This window comes from Drosophila willistoni (assembly GCF_018902025.1).
Source record: "Drosophila willistoni isolate 14030-0811.24 chromosome 2R unlocalized genomic scaffold, UCI_dwil_1.1 Seg167, whole genome shotgun sequence".
NCBI lineage: Eukaryota > Metazoa > Arthropoda > Insecta > Diptera > Drosophilidae > Drosophila > Drosophila willistoni.
Window position 1 is genome coordinate 10,803,927 of NW_025814050.1, and position 20,018 is coordinate 10,823,944.

Here is a 20,018-nt window from a genome sequence, read left to right on the forward strand (position 1 = left end):
CTGATAAACTAATGTATCCTTGCAAATTTTTGAAATTCTCTTTTCTTACCTACAGGATTGGAGTTTATTTCCAAGACCAGACAAGATTATTGTCTTTTATTCGAGATAAAATTCAGAAATTCCGGAATATGACTTGTCCCTGAATGGTCTCTTGCCACGATGGTCACCTTATTCATCTAGGCTATCCATGTTAACAACACAAATAAAGAACTGATTAGTCAGTTAGTTGTAAAAAATTGAATGGCTACTTTCAGTAATGATGGTCTTTGTTAATAGAAGTTTTGATTAAAAAAGATGTTGGCCAATATTTTTATTCCACAATTTCCTTGATTATGTTATAAGAATGATTTATGCGAAAATGAAATAACAATTAAACCATCAACATGATCGATGTACATCAATTACAACAAATTGGCACAATTTCACTTGTAAAACACTTTTCATTTCTCTAGCCAAAGCTTTTCATCAGTCAATCGCTCAACTTGTTATGCGTGCTACAATACATAGAAAAGCAGTTTAGCTTTTCCCATAGACTCTTTCCATATTTAATTTCCCACATTTTCTTAATAACAGTCATTTTCGTCATCTATCGTTTGCCATTTCCATTTTTTAAAATCGAGTTCATTGTCTTTGATGAAGAGAGATAGAGAGACAAAGATTCGATTTGAAACTGAAACGGAAAGCAGCTTTCGCCGTATGTGGACTTGAGTCAAAGTAGTTGGCAAATTAGCAACGCCAACAATCACATCAGAGAGCAATTACGAGGCAAAACTTAAAACAAAAAAAAACAAGTAATTCCAATAAAGAAATTCAACTTCTTTAGGGGACTTTGTGTACATAGTTTATGCACGTATGCTCAATCATTTGATCGTGTGAAATGATTTTGATCATTGGCCATCTATCAATGTTTCAATATGCATACAGCTATAGATAAATATGTGTGTGTGTGTGTGTGTGTGTGTATACTATATACAACGGCAAGTGCCTGGCCAACGTTTAATTAACTTGATAAATTGTTTGTAAATTTCTTAATTATTACGTAGCCGCCATGTGGTCGATCAGCCAAGCAGTCAGTTAGTCAGTCAGTCAGTCATTCAGCCAGGCAACCGTATAGTAATCATTTTTTCCATGCCACATTTGCCATTCACCTTAGCACTGAATCCAACACACACACACACACACACACACACACACTCAAATCGCATTCATATCCCACATTCAGATTTCATTTATAATTTCGCCATGCAACTGTAATTAATTTAATATGCATTTGTTGTTAATTTATTGTTGTTGTTGCTGTTGTTTGTCGTTGTAGTAGTTGTTGTTGTTTTTGTCTTTCAATTCTGTGTAAACATTTCAACTAGTTGGCAATGTCGCTAATTGTTTATGAAGTGCACAACAACAGCAGCAACACCAACACCAACACCAACAACAACAACAACAACAACAACTTTGCACAACAACCTGTTGGCAATTATATATAGTAAATTTTTGCTATTGAGAAACTGTTAACAAGTTAATTAAATATTATAAAAAATAATTAGATAAAATATGATTTTATTATCGCATGTATAGAAAAATGTGCTATGCTGAGTAAACTGATTGCAAAAACAATTAGAATTGAAATGACGTGTCTATATGTATTAGTTATTTAAAGGTGTGTATGTGGGCTAGCTGATCAATTTAAAGCTGAGCAAAAAACCAACTATTATAGGCTAATATATTTACTAAAAGATCAAACAATTTTAATCACCTGAAAGAGTTAAGTAACTCTCAAATTCAGCATTTTGTAAAAGCCCTAGAATTTAGTTAGTTTAGTAGTTGACTGAATAGTGGGCTTCAAATGAATATCTCCAATAAAATATCTAATAATAGTTCCTTAATTAGTTTAACTGTACTGTAAAGTAATTAATTTTGCAGTTTAGGTAACAAACATCACTTCTTTTTAATGTTTAGCATTCAGGACCTTTCCTAGGTATTGCTAGGATAAGCCTTCATGGATAGAAATATTGATATATTGCAGTTTATAGATGAGAAATTTGCTTAAACGGTTATTTAAAAAATAATTCAAAAAGTGTTTGTGTTTGATTATAACCATTTTCATATAAATGATTTTCATTAGTTATTTGTATTAAAATAATAAATAGAAAGCTATTGAATATATATAGTATATAAAGACGTCTGCATTATACATATACTCTTAACTAGCTTTTATTTCAGTTTGTTAATTGAAATAATTAAGCCAAGTAATCAAGCCAATATAATAATAAATAATAAAATAATAATATTTAGTATATACATACATACATCAATTCTAATTTTTAAAATATTGTATTTATTTAAAATATACTTTTTCAGATTAAGGATTCTAATTTCTGCAAATTTTTATTATTTAAAGGTCTAGCCACAATTCTATACCTGATTAAGCAGTTTCAGATAATTCTTTTCGACATATTTAACAGTCGAGACGTTTTGTCCTTATGCCTAGAGAACATTTGGTTTATTATAGATGAGAAAATGCTAAGAATATCAACTATTCATAAATCTTTGCTTCTTATATGTATGCTTTTATATAAGCAAAGATTCAACTCAATTCATGATTAAAAAATGATTACCTATGAAATTCAATAAACAGACATTTTTAAATAAATTAAAAATGTTTGATAATACTTAGTTTAAGTTAAAAAAATATGTAATTGTCTAAAAAAAATTAATCATTTACACATTTGTTATTAATATTTAAATTAAATTAATGGACAAACGTTAATTAGCTAATTATTAGAAGTGCTAATGTAATTAAGCTTCAATTTAGGTGTCTGTTTTGTATATTTTGGAAACCAAAAATTTTAAGAATATTTCCCAAAACGAGTAGTTATAATAAAAGAACTTAAAATGAAGTACCCACATAAAATGAATTTCCGCATGAAAACATTTAAGTATCATTGAATATTGGCAACTGGCCCAAAACGTGGACCAGACCAGCATCTTTCCTCTAGGATTCTCAGCAGTGTGAGTTCCATTAGGTGCAGCTGCCAAAACTTGGTTAAAATGTCTTTCACTTCTTTCATTTGCCAAGTTCAGACAAAGATGAACTAATTAATTAAAAAGCGACTTGCTATGTATAAAACCGGGTTGCCACCCATTCACCCACTACACAACCCTCATTCATTTTGGCCTCAACCATTACCCCAGAGTCTGTGCTGTTGGTAACTAAGCCAAACTGCCTTACTAAGCGCCTTGTGATCCTTTCTTAATTGAAAAATGTCGTCACAAAAAGACAAAGGCTAAAGGATGAAATGAGTGAAGAAGATGTAGGAGAAGTTAGAGTAGAGGGAGCAGCAAATGAGACAGAGAGAGATAGAGAGAGACTACAACTGAAATGAAATCAGTGCCATGGCATTCCGATGGCAAAGCCTTGTTAATCCTGCACTGAAATTGGAAAAACCTGCAATGAAATTGGAGAGAAGCCGAAGAAATTCACTCACTGAGCCTCGCAATAAAATTGTACAAATTATGTAATAAATGCAACATAAAATTTGGCTTTACTCGACTAATTGGAAAGCGATGCTGCAGCAGCAACAACAACAACGAAGAGACAAATTTTCCATAGCAATAGAAACATTATGAATGGGCCCAGGCCCCGAGGCTGAATTGAGCTCTAGTCTAGGGTCTTTCCCATTCTAATCCTTTGCGTACAATAAAATGTGTCACAATATTACACTTTCACAACAAAAACGCAGCGGGCAAACAAATCGTTAGGCCTCCTCCCCCCGTTTCCCATCCCCCATCATCGCTCACTGTGAGTCAGTCAGGCCAGACTTTATGTCTTCTGAGTCCAGAGTTCGTTTGGTCGGTTCATTCATTCATAAATTGCCATCCAACTGCCCCACTGGCCTACCCCATCTCTCATAAGAAATATTAGTCAGAGAGTTTATCGCATGGAAATCGTATATACACACAAAAAGAGGTCGTCACACCTTTGAAAATCAATATTAAACAATGCGACAAACTCTACGGCGGTGTCCCTCGTCGATTTTCCCGGCTATAGAAAAAGAAAAAAACAACGAACAAAAAACATATATAAAAAATAAAAATTTCTTTTCAGCAGTTTACTAACAACACGAGTTTGACACTTTTTATGGGGACATTTTGTTGCCAGAAACTTTTTCGTTTTTATTGTATTTTAGTTTTTTTCTCTCTGTGTATTATTAAAAAGTTAGGCAGCCGCGACAAATGAGCCCGCCCGAGTTGTAGTTGATATCGATATCGACCGCCGCGTCGCATTGTCTATGGATGCTGGTCATCTGTCTGAGGAAGAGATGGATGGGGGGCAGCACATTTGCATGGAAATTTGTTGAAAGACATCGAAATCGAATGCCCATTGTAAATATGTTGAAAACGGTAATTTGTTGACCAGTTTAAATGTGTTATTAGCAGCGTTTATATGCAAGTTACGCCCAAAAAAAAGTAAGAGAGATATGTATACATTGATATTGATGGAAATCGAGTGAGTTACTTTATTCACATCTTTGATCTAATTTATGCACATGGAAGTGGGTTGAAATCGTTTGTAAGTAGACCATTCAACGGCAGTATTATGTCTCTATATATACATATTATAGGTAGATGCCAGGTCTTGTCTATTTCTTTCTAAAGTGCAATAAGCCATGGCTAAGACTGATCTATGAGCCAAGTTATCTGATCCGTAATGAATATACCCCAAACAAAGTTGATCGAAGGTGGAAATGTATCTTTTGTGATTGAAGAAAACAGAACTGGGCACATCTTATCATAAGATAAGCTGAAAATATTGAAGAGTTTGGGTCAGTTAAATCGAAATAAACATTATCGTGGGTTTATGATGTAAGTAAGGAATATCAATCTAGTTAAGACATGAAAAGCATTGTTATTTAAATTCAAATACTTTATTAAACTTTGAAATTTAATATTATCTTTGAATTTGATCAGCAATTGATATGCTATAATTTGAAATTCTATGAAAAATAGTTTCAAAATCATGTGATATGTGGTTTTTGGGGGTATCTAGTTATGAAATGTGATGCCAGGGAGTCTGATATGTAATTTTAAGTCTGCCAAAATGTCTGAGAAACTAACTAGGCTAATGCTATGAAAATGGAAATAGATTTTTAAATGGTTTCAACCTTGTACTAGATCTTAAAACTATCGCCCCCTATACTAGTAAACAAATGCCAGGACTTGAGACTCATCCAAAGTGAACTTAGTTGGAGGGCCATTTGTCAATTAACGGATGCAACAAATTCAGGCACTAAAGCTTTCGTATGCAAATGGCTTAGGACTAGACAACTGCAACTCAAAGATTATGCAAAAAACCCCCCCATAATTTGAGACGAGAGTCAGAGGCCTCGCCTCGTAAATTTGCAGCTTATTGGCCATAACTGCAAGTGGCTTGTTAACAATTTAACACGTCTTAATCGTTAAATTTGTGGTCCAAGATGTTGGGAGTCTCATCTCGAGACATCGACTAACTCACACGCTAAATGCCAAACGTATGACACTTTTGTAGGTGTGAATGCCAAAAGGCAGGCAAATATCTGCAAATAAACTCAACTCGAACTTCAAATCGAGCTCTGAAAGTCTTCAAGTCAAAAGTCGGGAGATGTGGCTAAAAATGTCAAACCGGTTCGAACCGAGAATCGTATTCACTTCGATCGGTTTTAATAATGATATTTTCGTACGACTGTGCACCCAGCCCAGTTCTCATTCGGTCCTCAGACTCATCCCAAACAAAAGACTTAAGTCATAAACTTTATGACATTTGGCAAGAATCTCGGCAAGAATGTCATCAATGAAACAAATCGATTTGTTTACATGCCATCTACACAGCCTCTGCACACAGACCTGTGCATCCCTTCCCATTCCTCTCCATTCCTCACCTACTCCCTGTCCATTGGCAATATCGATTTGACTCCCTGACTGGCTTTCAACTGCCACCAACTTGCAGTTGAAGTCTCATGGCCCATGGCCCCATAGCCTCTGTCCCACACCTCATCTTGCTCATTTATGTTACTTTGCCTTTTGGCCGTTTGCTTTGTCCACACAATTCTCAGAAGATTTTAATCTTGTTCACTGCCTCAGTCTGCCTCGTCTGCCCTCTTGTCTGCTCATTGAGTTCCCTTATACGTTTTTTTTCTCTTCCATCGTCTCATCTTCTTTTCAGGCCAGGCATACGGTGTGCGGTTTATGGCTTTTCGTGTCTGATAATTTTTTTTGATTTTAATGTGCGAAATTAAACATCACATTTTTCAACACGAACGATTCGTGCGTAATTCAAAAACTTTAATACTTACTCCAAACCAAACTCAATGTCAACTCAAAAGCAAAGCCTTTTCTTTCAAGGCTTTCACAACTTGGTTAATTGGACTCTAGAGTTAAAATTTACTATGTAATGTTTTTAATTAGTAATATATGAAGTAATAAGTTTCATTAACTGCGTAAAGTCTATCTTAAAGACAATTAAAATTTGAATTTATTGAAATTTCTTGTCTCTTAAATATTGGTCTATTGTAGGGTAGAATATTGTGAAACATAATTATTTAAGAGCATAAAGTTTGCTATCCACTTTAATCACCAAGTACTTCTATACATATCTTGAAGATTTTAAAATTTCGAATAATTTTGACTTTCGAAAGTGATATTTCAATTTAACGTTTTAAATATTAGTTTTAAACTATAGTGTAATTTAGTTATAATCAAGTTAATTTTGTAAGCAAGATAGAAAATGTCAATAAAGAGCAAAATATTCTAAATAAAACTTAATTTCATATATGTACATATCTCCAATTTAGTCAATTTTTAGAGTACACCTAGACCTCGCTTTGCGTCGTTTCGTTTTGCGTTTTTTCGAAGTTGCGTCGCTGCTTTATTAGTACTAATTATCACTGTGCGTTGTTATATTCTCGTTGTTGCGTTGATTTGAGTTCGAGTGTTTAACTTTTTTTTCTAAATCAGACATTGTGGCAACGCCAATACCAACTTTTACCAACATTGCCTTTGAATTATTGGCTGTTTTACGTTTTTCAACATTTACATCTAGCTTACCTACTTCTGTTTATAATTGCGTCTTGATATCAAAACTCGGGGAAGGTTTAGTAGAAATGTTCGTAGAACAGTGTTTAACCTCCAAACAAATTTAAAAAGCGATGGGCTTGATTGACCAAGCAATGGAGAATTTTTATAAAAAACGATCCTGACAATGACAGAAGTTTTAAGGTATCCCAGGCGGTAGCTGCAAACATCAACTGATACAAAGAAATTTATTTAAATTTACAAAAAAAAGCTATTCACCAAACTCTGGACAAATTTTTGGCGAACGAAGCTACTAAAAACTCATAAAGATAAAATAATTGAATAGGTTATTTTGATTTAATGGAAGTAGTTTTTTTTTATGAATGAATGCAATAACATTTTTGTTTTTAAAAGTTTACTTTGTTCAATTTTTCTTTCTAGAAATTAGTATTTTCATAGCCCGGGAACCTATCTTTGATTTTTCCATGGTTGCCTATAGAAAATCTTAATTCACTTTGCGTCGTTTCAGTTTGCGTCGTGTTTTTTTGGAACGTATCCCCAACGCAAAGCGAGGTCTAGGTGTATGTGAAAAATTCATGTGTTTATTTTCAAGTTAATGGAATAAGTTGAAAGACAATTTCAACATCATGATTTTTTTCCAAAAACCTTGTCGAAATTTCTATTTTTAAATATCCTGTGTTTAATATCACTTAAAAATTGCATTTAAATTGGTAAATAACTTTTTGATATCAGTTGTAAATTGAATGTGGAATCACAAAAGTTTATTTTAAAATATTCCTAAATAAACCTTACTTGGTAAGTCTGTAATTCTGTAAATTTTTGGCCGATTCTTGAAAATTAGAAAATCAGTTTTCTTATAAGATTGGCCTATTTTCGTAAAAAATCAAGTTGAAGCAAATTTCTTTCAAATATGATAAAATTACTCGTTATCCACAATCTTTTCGGCGCTCGAGAACAACAGAATTGTAGATTTAGTAGGTCTTCAAATATGAAGTCTTGTGTATATGACATTTCTAAAAATACTAAACTCCAAATTAATTAGGGTATAAATTTCAAATATAATTCAGGTGTTTAAAAATTAACAAATTTTCGAATCGTTTTGACCACTTTTCATCCGTGTTCTAACTTTCTCATTGTAAAGACATTTTTTGACTTTCATTTAGGTCACTATATAGATCTATATTAGGACATTTTGTATCAAACAAAAACAATTTTAACCCAAACAGTGATTTAATATACATACATACATTACATTTAATTACTTAATTACTTTGATTTCCAAAAAGAAAGAATATCTGAAACTGTTAAGCATTAATTCTCTCAATATGCCACAGTTCTTAATAATATATCATCAGGGTTGAAAACTATTCAAATTTTTCTTGATAGAATTCCTTTTGTTGGACTTTTGCAAACTTTCCCGAACTCAAATCTACCTTAAATAGTTTCATGATGCATTTTCATTAGCATTTATCTGCAGCTTTTGTAAAATTTTCCTCTTTGGTTTAGAAATTGATTTCCATGCCGCACAATTGGCTCTTGCTATGCAAACAAACAGCTCAATTATGTTAATAAGTTTCACGCCCATCCACAGGAACTAACTGATGCAAATGCCACACTGTCTGAAGCTGAGAGCCTCCCCTTTTGCCAGAACAATAAAAATGATACTAGCAACACACACACACAGTCACAGCCTCCTTACTGCTCAGGGTTACTACCTTTCACCCGAACTCAAAATTTCACCAGCAAGAGCGCAGAAAAAAACTCCATTCAACACCAATTAGGGATGATCATCAGCAGCAGGAACAACAAGGAGTGGGTCAGGTGAAGTGGGTTTGCAAGTGGCTGTGGGTGGGAGTTTTTGGCAAGGGGGGGAGACGAAAAGTTGTCGTCGAGCAACCCCATTTTATCATTTGTTATTGAGAGAACAGAACAAAAAAAAAGTTGACTTCCTCTGACGACTCCCCGGGTGTCATAAATACATCCTGCGCTGGGGCATAGACAAACAATCAACAATTTATGCGGAGAGGAGGATGTGGCACAGGATGAGGACGTCGAAGGACGAGAGCGGGGCCGCTTGAAAAGGGGTGGCGTATGGTTCGGTTTGGTTTGGTGGTGGGTGATTGCTAAATTGCTGAACAACGGGGGCGCATGTTAAACATGAATTATGAATTGTTATTGAGATTGATGTTGTTGCTGTTTCTGTTTCTGTATCTAGATGCGGTTGCTTCTTCTCCTGCTTCTGGTTCTGCTCAACCAGTTCGACTTTGTTTAGTGCGGTAATTTCATTGAAATCATGTTGAGTAATTGGTTGTCGCTGCTGTGCAACATTTTCGGGGGTGTGTGTAAGTATAAATAACAATGGGGGTGACTTGACTCCTTATCCCTTCTAACCGTTTTCAGTGAGTTGGATTAAGCGACCGACGGCTCACTGTCCCGCTTTATGCGGTTTGCTGTATTTATTGCCAGTTGCCGTCACTTGGCTGTAATTGTAATTGTGTTTGTCCTTTCATATTTGTATCTGTATTTGTGTTGGCATTATGCTACACATGTAACACGTTTCTCATAGATACATGCAATACTGCCACTAGAGGGGGTTGCCGACATCGGCCAGTTGAGTTGCTAGAAGAGTCGACACTTGTGCCACGTCCACTTTGTCATGGCAAAGTGAGTGAGTGGTTGGTCGGCTGGTTGGTTGGTTGGTTGGTTCATTCGTTGGTGGTTTGCTTACTTACTTGCTTGTCTGCTAATTTGGCCATAATTTGTGACTGTTTATTTATTTTGCTTTGAAATTAATTTCATTCAAATTTGACAGCTCAACAGCAATGGAGTTTCTTCTGGATGGCATATGTTAACATTATCAATTTGTCCATAGAAGGGGGTTAACCCATATTTGGGTTTCAGAGATAATTGCATGCAAATGTGCTCTGAAAAATAAATTAGGAAAAACATCTAGGCATCAGGAGCGGACTTCGACACATGGAGGTAGTTCTAAAATAACGTTAAAGTGGGGCTAATTATACATAAGTATCTACACTTAGATGGGGATAAAAGGAAATCATAGATTTTATTATTTGTTACTCTTTTTCTTTTATTGGTTTTGGTTGAATATTTTTTAATCGATTTTTAATAGGTATAATCTATTAAGGTTGCATAATATATAGGTTCATATAGGTCATATATGTCTTTTATCCAGCAAACCGAAACGAATGACCAATAATATAGAAAAATGTATATCTTAAGGGACTTATATCTATATATATCTTATTTATTATGTTAATTGTTAAAGTTTTTTAGAAACGGTTTTATTAATTTTTGAATCAATATTTGTTTTTATAAAAATTTCTCCGATATAACGAAAGATAAATCTTTGATATACTCTTCAGCTCAGCCGATTTATTCAAATATTTTGAATTGACTATTAAATAGTTAAAGAATTTTAAAATATAAAATAATAAAATAATTCGAAATGAAGTATTAAGTATAAATAAATAACTTAAAACTCTCAACTTATAATATTTAATGTTAAAAACCTTAAACTTTCAGCAGCAAAAAAAATGTATAAATTTATGGCTGAAACATAACAGTACTTTCTTAATCCAGCCCTTTACTTTACTTTATAAATAACCCATAAAATTACAACTTGAGGGGATTCTTTCGATTGAATTTTAATCATTTTATTTTGTTTTTTTTTTTTTTACTTTTGAGATTAAACTTTACGTGCCAATTTAACGGCTTTAAGTTTAATTTTTATAAAATTTCAAGCTGAGGCTCATAAATGATATAGGCCGCAAAAGAAATCGACAGATATTATTGGTCGTATACGACAAACTCTGCGGGGGAGCAGATACTTCAGATCTTTTGTGACTTGTCTCCTTCGTTGAAGACAACAAGACAAAGCGCCGCAAAAAAAAAAAACTGAAAATTAGCATACGCTTATGTTATAATTTAATTATAATTTATTGATTTTAAACGTAACTCTTATTTATTTTCGTCTCCAAAATTTTGCGGCGGCGTTGAAGTTGTCTTTGTTTACGAGCTGTAAAAATGCTCATTTTATGGCGTATTTAATTTGCCAAAAATAGCAGAAAAAACATATACGAACAATTTTTAATACAAAAAAGTTGAAACCCAAGTTGGACCAGTGTGACCATGTGTGACCAAAGCACCCAAAGCTTTATTTTGCTTTGCCAACTGGCCAATTGGCTAACTGGCGGCGGCACAAGAAAAGCGAAAACCAAAAATATAAAGTGCCAACCGCTGCCACCCAATTACCAAATGACATGACAAAACCGCTGTAAGGCATCGTCGGATATATATAAACTTATACATACATCTGTATATACATATATATGTATATATAGGAAATTGCAAATTAGAAACGGAGAGCCAAGTGGAAACGCAGCAAAAATAACAAAACAAACAGCCATAAAATTTAAGCAGCAGTAAGGAAATAGCACAGAGATAACTGCCAACATGGCCGTCGTCTGGAATGAAGGCACAAGAAATGCCAGCAGAAGGAGGACAAACAGAAAAAAAAAAGAAGAATAGAAACAAATAACATAAAATGCAGGCAATCAAAAGCAGCCAAGCAGAGAGAAGCGCGGAAAAGCATAAAAATCTAACAGACAAACCAACCAAAGAAACAAAAAAACCAAACACCCAAAAAGGGAAATAGGAAAAGCTACAAATTTTCATAACCCTGAAGACTAGGAAATACACTTTGAAATAAAAATTAAATTAAAATTATTTGAAGATCTTCTTAGTAAGTGAAAACAAACTTTAGGAAGGATTTTGGAAAATTGTGTAAAACTTGAATTTTTAACTACTTTTTCTAATTTTATTTCGATAAAATTTAAAAATTTACATAAAACAAAATATGTATTACTCTTTTGTAACTACATTAAGAACTCTATTTTTAATTGATATATAAATTTATATATCTATTTTTGATATATTCCTTAAAATCTCTTTGAATCTGTTGATCATGGGTTTGTCAAAGGACACTTACCTTATTTGGAATACCTTATATACCTACGAAAACTCGGATACTGCTTACATTTTTTTCCCCGTTTTCGTTTCGTTTTCGCTTATCTTTAACTGCCATCAACAAGATGGCAACTTCCGTTCGCGCGCCATAATGTTTTTTTTTTTCTCTACCATAGGAAACCTTTACACACACAGCGCCAAGTCACGCACACTGGTGAGTGGTTGGAGGGAGGCGAGAAAACTGGAGCCGAGGTGGGGGGAAAGCTTACGCAGTAGCAACGGGGAACAAATGGTCACCAGGGCGTGTAATTGAGTGCTACAGGACCCTTTTAACATTTTTATTTGCACATTAGCGAGGGTGGAAATGGCGAAATTTGCGCCCAAAGTGACAGCGCGTTGAATGTGGGTGGCACTGGATCAGGAGACTCTACTATATAAGGATACATAAGGATGTATATCCATAGGGTGAAGAAGGCGACAGCAATAAGTATTTCCGTATTGACTAACAGTTTCTTTTTGGTTTTGTCAATATGTTCGGACTGCGTCTGATGGGGCGTTCATCTCAAATGTCCTAGACAAATTTGTTTGTGGTTAATGTTAAGGGTGGAGGATAGTCGCAGCTGAAATAGACTTTAGAGACATATGTTGAGAAATCATAAAGACATAAGGTTTTCTGGATTGAAGAGCATTCAATTGTGTTTCAATTGTGTTCGAATCAACATCAGCAAAAATTTTTAGTATACTATAGAGAGCCAACACAATTTCACTAAAAGCTTATAAATCAAATTTTCTTTTCGCACTACATTCAGAGAGGCCTTTTTTTTGCCATTATCTCACACTTTATTTTCATCTGAGTGTGTGTGTGTGTGTTTCTCATTTGATAAAAACCGCAATGCATGGAGAATGTAAACCCTTTTGGCCCATAATTCAAATAGAATAGACAAACGGCAGGCTGGGCGTTTGGCAGCCATTTTGTGAACCCTTTTCATATGCAGCGTATGAGTAACATGCCGAATTTCATGAATAATTCGCCCGACAGCAAACAAACACAACAGCAACAACCACAGTTGATGATAAAACATGAAAATGGGTAAACATAAATCTAGCACTCGCCTTAAACATAATACCATAAACAGGAACAGAAGCGCCTCCTCAATGGAGCATTATTAAAGTACCCTCTACAAAAATCTAAATATTTTGCCACTTTCACTAAGGCTTAAGGCATCTGGCAACTGGCATCAACTACTTTTTGGCCGTCTCGTCCTTTTCAGCCTTCTGCCTTCTGTTCATGGTCGTTTGGGCAAAGTCAACTTTCGTTTAGCTTGTAAATAGCTCGTTTTCGCAGACTTCGTAACTCGACGCCATGTTAATATATAACAATTAATCTTAACTAAAAGTATCAGCCCACTGAAATGCAAAAATTCATGTTTATGCGTGACAAATAAGCGAAATAAGTGAAGTCATCGCAGGAATATTAAAAGCAACGAGAAGAACCGAAAGAACGAGAGAAATCTTGTCTTCTCGAGAAATGTGTCCTTTTACGAGAAGAAACAAATCAAAGAGATGAAAATGAAAAGATTAAACAACAAACAGAATTAACGAAAAGAAACATCGAGTAAGACCAACGAGTTAAGGCAACTAGTTGAAGCAACGACTAAAAACAACGAGTAGAAACAACGATCCTGAGTTAAAACTATTAAATATTTTAAATTTAATATAAAATCGTGAATTCTATACACGTTTTTGAATACCAGTCAGGTGTAAACGTAGTCTTAATGTCCCATTTTCTGCAAGTAAGTGACTTACACTACAACGACAACAACGTAACAGAGACGCCATGTTGTTTTCCATCTCACTCTTTCTCGCACACACACACATACAAGAGCACTTTTTCACATTACAGTGTTAATGTGCCTCACTGCCGCATGTAAAAACCCAAGTAATTTAAGCAAGTCTCGCACATAGCGAGAGACAAGGATAATGGCCCCTCCAAAAACCCCCCTTACCGACCACCTACACCCGCTGTCTCACTTCACTCACTTTCGGTCTGTCTCTCTTTCTCTTTACACTGTTCTCTCTGTGTGGGTGTGTGTGTGTGTGTGTGTTAATGATTTTTTGCACACAGCTTCACAACTTGACGCTTTGGCTTCAACCAGCCTGTTTGGAGTTGCGAGTTTGGGCCTTCTGTTTGGGTCCTCTACACTTAACTGGGCCGACCAGTGGGTGGTTTGTTCTATATATAGGTATATGCTATGTATGCAGGGTATACATATATATTTATATGGGCTTCATGGGTTGCCACGTGCATTCAACGCCTTTGGTTTTGCAGACTTATGTATGTACATATCTGAAGAGATGTTTATGTGTGTGTGTGTGTGTGTGTGTGTGTGGTGCGGGGTGGTTAAGTGAGTGGGTGGTTCGGTCAACAAGACAATTAACAGAGTAGCAGGCTTTTGCCTCAATGAAAAGGTGTGTTAATATCACTCAGAAATCCTTTAAAGGTGTTCATTCTTGTATTATGGCATTTGAATTAACAAAAAATGTTATAACCTTTGGCAGATTTTCTTTAAACCTAAAGCTTCTGTAAAGTAAGTATGAGATCTATAATCTATTTAAGTCACACATTTGACCAGATTTGGGAATCTTCTGTTTTTTTTTGCAATCGCTATAAATTACATCTTTAAATTTTAAAGCAACCCAACTAACTAGTTAGGGGCTAATAGCATTTTCTCTAACTTACCATCAACACATTTTCATTAAGATAAACTAATTGTAAGTATATATACTTACTTATTGTTAGTTATGTATATAAACATGAAAATCAACCAAGTCACGATGTCAGTTGGACGATTACAGCTCGGAAAATGCTTGGCCAACCGCAAGCCAACAAATGTCAAGTGTCAATCAAATGCGCTGCTGGAGACTCTGTTTCCTCTCTCTCTCTCTCTCTGTCTCTCCCTCTAGAGACAAAGAGGGGGAAAGAGTGTGTGTGTGTGGTAGGAGGGGGGGACTGCGCATTGCCAAACATAAGTTCGCTGACATCCTTGGCGCCAGGCGACCATGACAGGCCTGCCAACTGTCTAACAATAAGTCAGTCAGTTCTTGCTCTGTGGCCCGTTTTCCGCTTGCGTAAAAACTGTTTATCATTTTCCCCCGAGTCTTGGCTAATAGAGGCGTTACCTACAGCACCGGACAGCGGTTATTATTAATTACTCTATTTTGGTTAAAGAAAACAAAAAAAAAAAACGCAAGTGCCGCCCATTGACTTTGGAATGGATGCGGACCTCAAGTGAACCTCTCTGGCTTATTACATTTTAATTGTTTTACAATTTTCGGTGGCGCTTATTAGCATTTTTTTTTCTTCTTTCTTTGGGTTCAAACCGGGTAACACCACGTGGTGCAATTCCCAACAACTAAATACAACCATTGCGTCTGATTTTTACCATAAATTATGCAGATAAGCATAAGTTCACGTGTATTTTTTTTTTGTTTTGTTATTTGGGTTTTAATTGTTTTCGCCTGCTTGCTTATTTGGTGGATGAAAATTTATGAAGTAATGCCCGGGATGGGGTAAAACCATTTTGTAAAAATCTAACAAATAAGTGAGCACAGACAAAGGTCGGGGGTGGAGTCAAATAGCCATTAAGTGTACTAAAAATTAGAGTTTAAAATTTGTAGTAAACTCAAGTTAATAATAGAGAACTAGAAATAATTTCAATTGAAAAATTTTGCGTATTACATGCTGGATAGTCAACCTGAAGGTTTTATTTATCGATATTTAAAATAATTTTATTTAAGATTAGCATAAGTAATTTTTTTAGAAAAAATAATGTTTATATTTATCAAAATCGAAGAATTCCACTTGGAGATTTATAATTTTAACATCAAGAACTCATTGCATGAATTCTGAATACCAAATATGATCGTGCTCATTTTGGAATTTTCCTTAAAATACATGTCCCTATACCATATACATATAATGTATTATGAAAACTTACTTTGCTCTTATGTAAGCAACTCAACGGCAAGTGAAACAAATTTAAAATTCCGAGCACATTTTCCAACTGCTCTGTAACAATATTGACAAAAAACCATTCTCAGACCTTGCGAAAGGTAAAAAAATGAAAAAAAGCACCTACAGAGCATGAGCAAAAGAGACCGAGAGATGGTGAGATAGAGAGAGAGAGAGAGAAAGGAAGGACTTGAAGTTGAAGCTGCTTAAAATTCCGTAAGCATCGTTTCACAACTTTCCAACTTGCCAAAAAATCGAAGCAAAACACCAGGCAAAAAAAAAAGGAAGCAAGAAAAATTGCGGGAGCATAAATTCCCTGTACATGGGTGTGGCAAAGGAACGGAGATGGAATATAAAGAGACAGTGACAGCAACATAAAGACAGAGAGAGAGAGAGGGAGAGGGAGAAAGAGAGATGGAGAGAGATAGAAGCAAAGAGAACTTGAGAAAATGTGCGGAAAATAAATGAAAATGCTCAAAGCTCGTTCACAAGAGTGCTTACGGCATCCGCAAGGAGCTGTTGAAGTGGCAAATTTGCGCAAGCGACGCCCAAGAGGCAACACAGACGAAGAAGGGGATGGGGGGGCAGACAGGACAACGACACCAAGCACTGGGTATTTTTTTGTGAGCGGGATGGGGCAACAAGGACTGCCATCGTTACTTACAACAACTACATGCCAGTGTCAACACATACTTGGCCATTCAAGTGGGCAACGGCAACGGCAAAAGCAACGAACGAACGGAAGAAGCCGCCATATTTGTTTCTCTGTTTCGGCAAAAACATTTTTATGGCTTTGACATAAAAGTCTCGAAACCCAACAACAGCAAAAATGTCATTTTGTGACCCTTCTTCTCCGACCGACCTCCCTCTCTCCTACTCTCTTATACCCTGCTTATATCCGCTTCCATTTTGTGTAATTAACCCCTTTTTTCTCTCGTTGTTATGAGACAATAAACTTTTGTGACAAAAGGCTTTTAATGGCTTGGCGACAAAACAAAGTTTTGCAATTTTTTCGCAATTTGCCGCCACAACAATTTGCGTTTAATTAACCAAATGCTTCATTGTCTTAGCTCAAAAAGCTAATGAAGTCTCTGTATAAAGCATTCGAAGGAGGTGAAGGCGGAGTAGGAACTAAATTGCTGTCGAAAGTTTTTCGGCTGGCAATAAAATTAATTTTGATGAGCATAGTTTTTCGTAAACTGTACCGTAACCTGACAACTGTGCATCAAATGACAACTAAGCTGGCAACCAAATGGCAAATGACAAAACTCTAGACCTAATGACGGGCAAACTTTTCTTGCCTCTTTTTGTAGATGTAAGAAAAACAAAAAAAACAAAACTTTTTAGGTTATGATAAATTTCACAAAAGTCAAATTGATATTAAATTAGTTTTTGCTAAAAACTATAGACTCTCTCTATTAAGCTGTGAAATCTTATTGCCATAATGTTAGGTACATAATTTATTTCATGAAAATAAATTACTTATAAAAATAATGAATAATAAAAATCAAACTAAATGCTGACTATCCAAATGTGGCTTGCAATTTTAAAATACAATTTTTATATAGCATTCATTTATTTCATTGAAGGACCTTATCAACTTGAAAATTGTATTTAATTATAAAGAATATTTTGTTGTAACGAATATTTTGCCTTACAGTGAAAATATGTTTACATTCTTTTGAATATTCCTTAATTCAGTACATAGTAGTGATGTTCTCTTGGCGATGTTTTTGTCCATGTCGATGTTCGCTATGTATCGATATTTCACCAAAACATCGGTTTTATTTGTCACTTATCAAATTTTATCATATGTATGTACATATATCTGGTTATGGTATCATATAAATAAATGAAGCTGTCTTTAAAAAGCACTTTCAAACCTTACTTAGGCTTTAACTTGAACCGCATTTTTTCCAGATTGACAACAAAGATAAGGTAAAGGCTGACAAAATGTTAACAGATACAAAATTGAATAAACCCAAATTAGGTAAACGAAATTTCATTTCGGAAAGTAAAGCCCATAAATACTTTTTTTAATAGTTTTTAAAAGATTATGCTAACAATGGGGTTTTAATATTTTATTATCCGGGTTCGAATACCAGGCTAGTGTATGGATGTAGTTTTCGTCTAAGCCGAAGGCCTTAGTTGCCAGTGCTTGTAAAATATAGTTAGGTTGATTGTTTATAACTATATCCTATACTTGAATAATAATAATAATAATATTTTAATAATACATTATTTATTTGAGATTAATTTTAAATACTATTATGAGACCTTTTAATTATTAGAAAACAGTGAATTTTATTAATTATAAAAACATCAGACATACATCGTAAGTACATTTATTTTCTATTATAGTTTTAAAATAGATGGACTTTAATATTAAGAAGTAACGTAAAGCGCGGCCAAACCGAAAAATTTAATTTTTAATTCTGATAATTGACTCCAAAACGAATACTGAAGATAATCTGAGTACAATTTTCCCAGACCAACAACTTCATTCAATAGTTCATAGTCTCAGCTTTAGTGTCTGTCAAAGATTTTGATAAAAACATGATAAAAATTTGTGTAGTCTGAATTTTATTTTTTTTAGTTTGTTTAAGTTTGTTTAAGGTAACGATTTCTACACTTTTAGAAATTTACAATTTAATAAATCGAAAACTACGAATATACTTTACATGATTAATAATGATGAAAGGATTGTTATTTATACTTCAAGAATACTTTTCAGAAAGTAAAAAACCTTTTCAAATTTTTGTTGCCAATGAACATTTAAATGTCGATTTGATAATCTTACTCAAAAGTCAGTCATGAATCAAGGCGTCAAACAAAATATAAATATATATTTTCAAAATTATACTATCCTCATTTATATTTGTTATGTATCAAAAAATATTGGCTTATTCCGGCAATTATGGAGTACTAATGTGTAGATAATTAGTAATTTTTGGCAAGCAATTTAACCAATACAAGTTCACTTTACTCTACATCACATTTCTTCTTTTGAATCAATTTGAAATGCTTTTGTTATTATAAAATAACGAAAATTTTGCCTTAGCTTTACTCAAAGGGACAAATTGGAATTATCTACAGATGCTGATCTAGGATAGATGAAATTATAATAATAAAAGCCGCATTGCCATTAAACTGCCACAAACATTTGGAAATGATCCAAGAAAATCCTTTTTAAATCAAATTAAAGCATAAAACTTAAAAAAAACACACACACGCACACACAAACACAGAGAAACAAATATAGCATCAACCCCTAGAAATAAATAAGGTGGAAAACTAAACAGAAACGAGTAATGTGAGAGGAGGTGGTTGGATGGATGGAGGTGATATAGAGATCGGAGATCAACTTTAATCTCAAATGCGGCGTGTAAATGATGCCATCATAATATTTTGATTTTTGAACGGTAGCAGACAAGGAAGAAAGCAGCCACATCATCAGTTAAGGGGTTAATAAAGCGCATAAAATTCTCCAACACACTCACACACACACACACACACAGTGAACGAGTGTATGAGAGGGAGAGAAGAGAATTCCCCCCTTTTACGTTTTTGGGTTTCCCTAATCACATCCGACTTGGCGGCGGCATAAGGTGCACATTACTCATAATACGAGCGTGTGATATTTTATATACCGTTTGGCCAACTGGCGCACAAGTCACCCTGTGTCTGTGGCCTCATCCTGTCACCCTCCCACACACACACACAGACACACATATCGGAAGGAGTGGAAAGGAGAGAGAGAGAGAGAGAGATAGAGACACCAATCAGCCTAATCGCTTTTGTTGCGCCACACGGCTTAACTTTTCATGTTATTGTTGTTGTTGTTGTTGTTGGATGCTCCTCCTACTCCTTTTGCTGCTGTCGGTTGTCGTGACTTGTTGGCGCTGCCAAAAAGTTATATTGAGCGACTTTCAACTTGAATAAGAGCTGCATG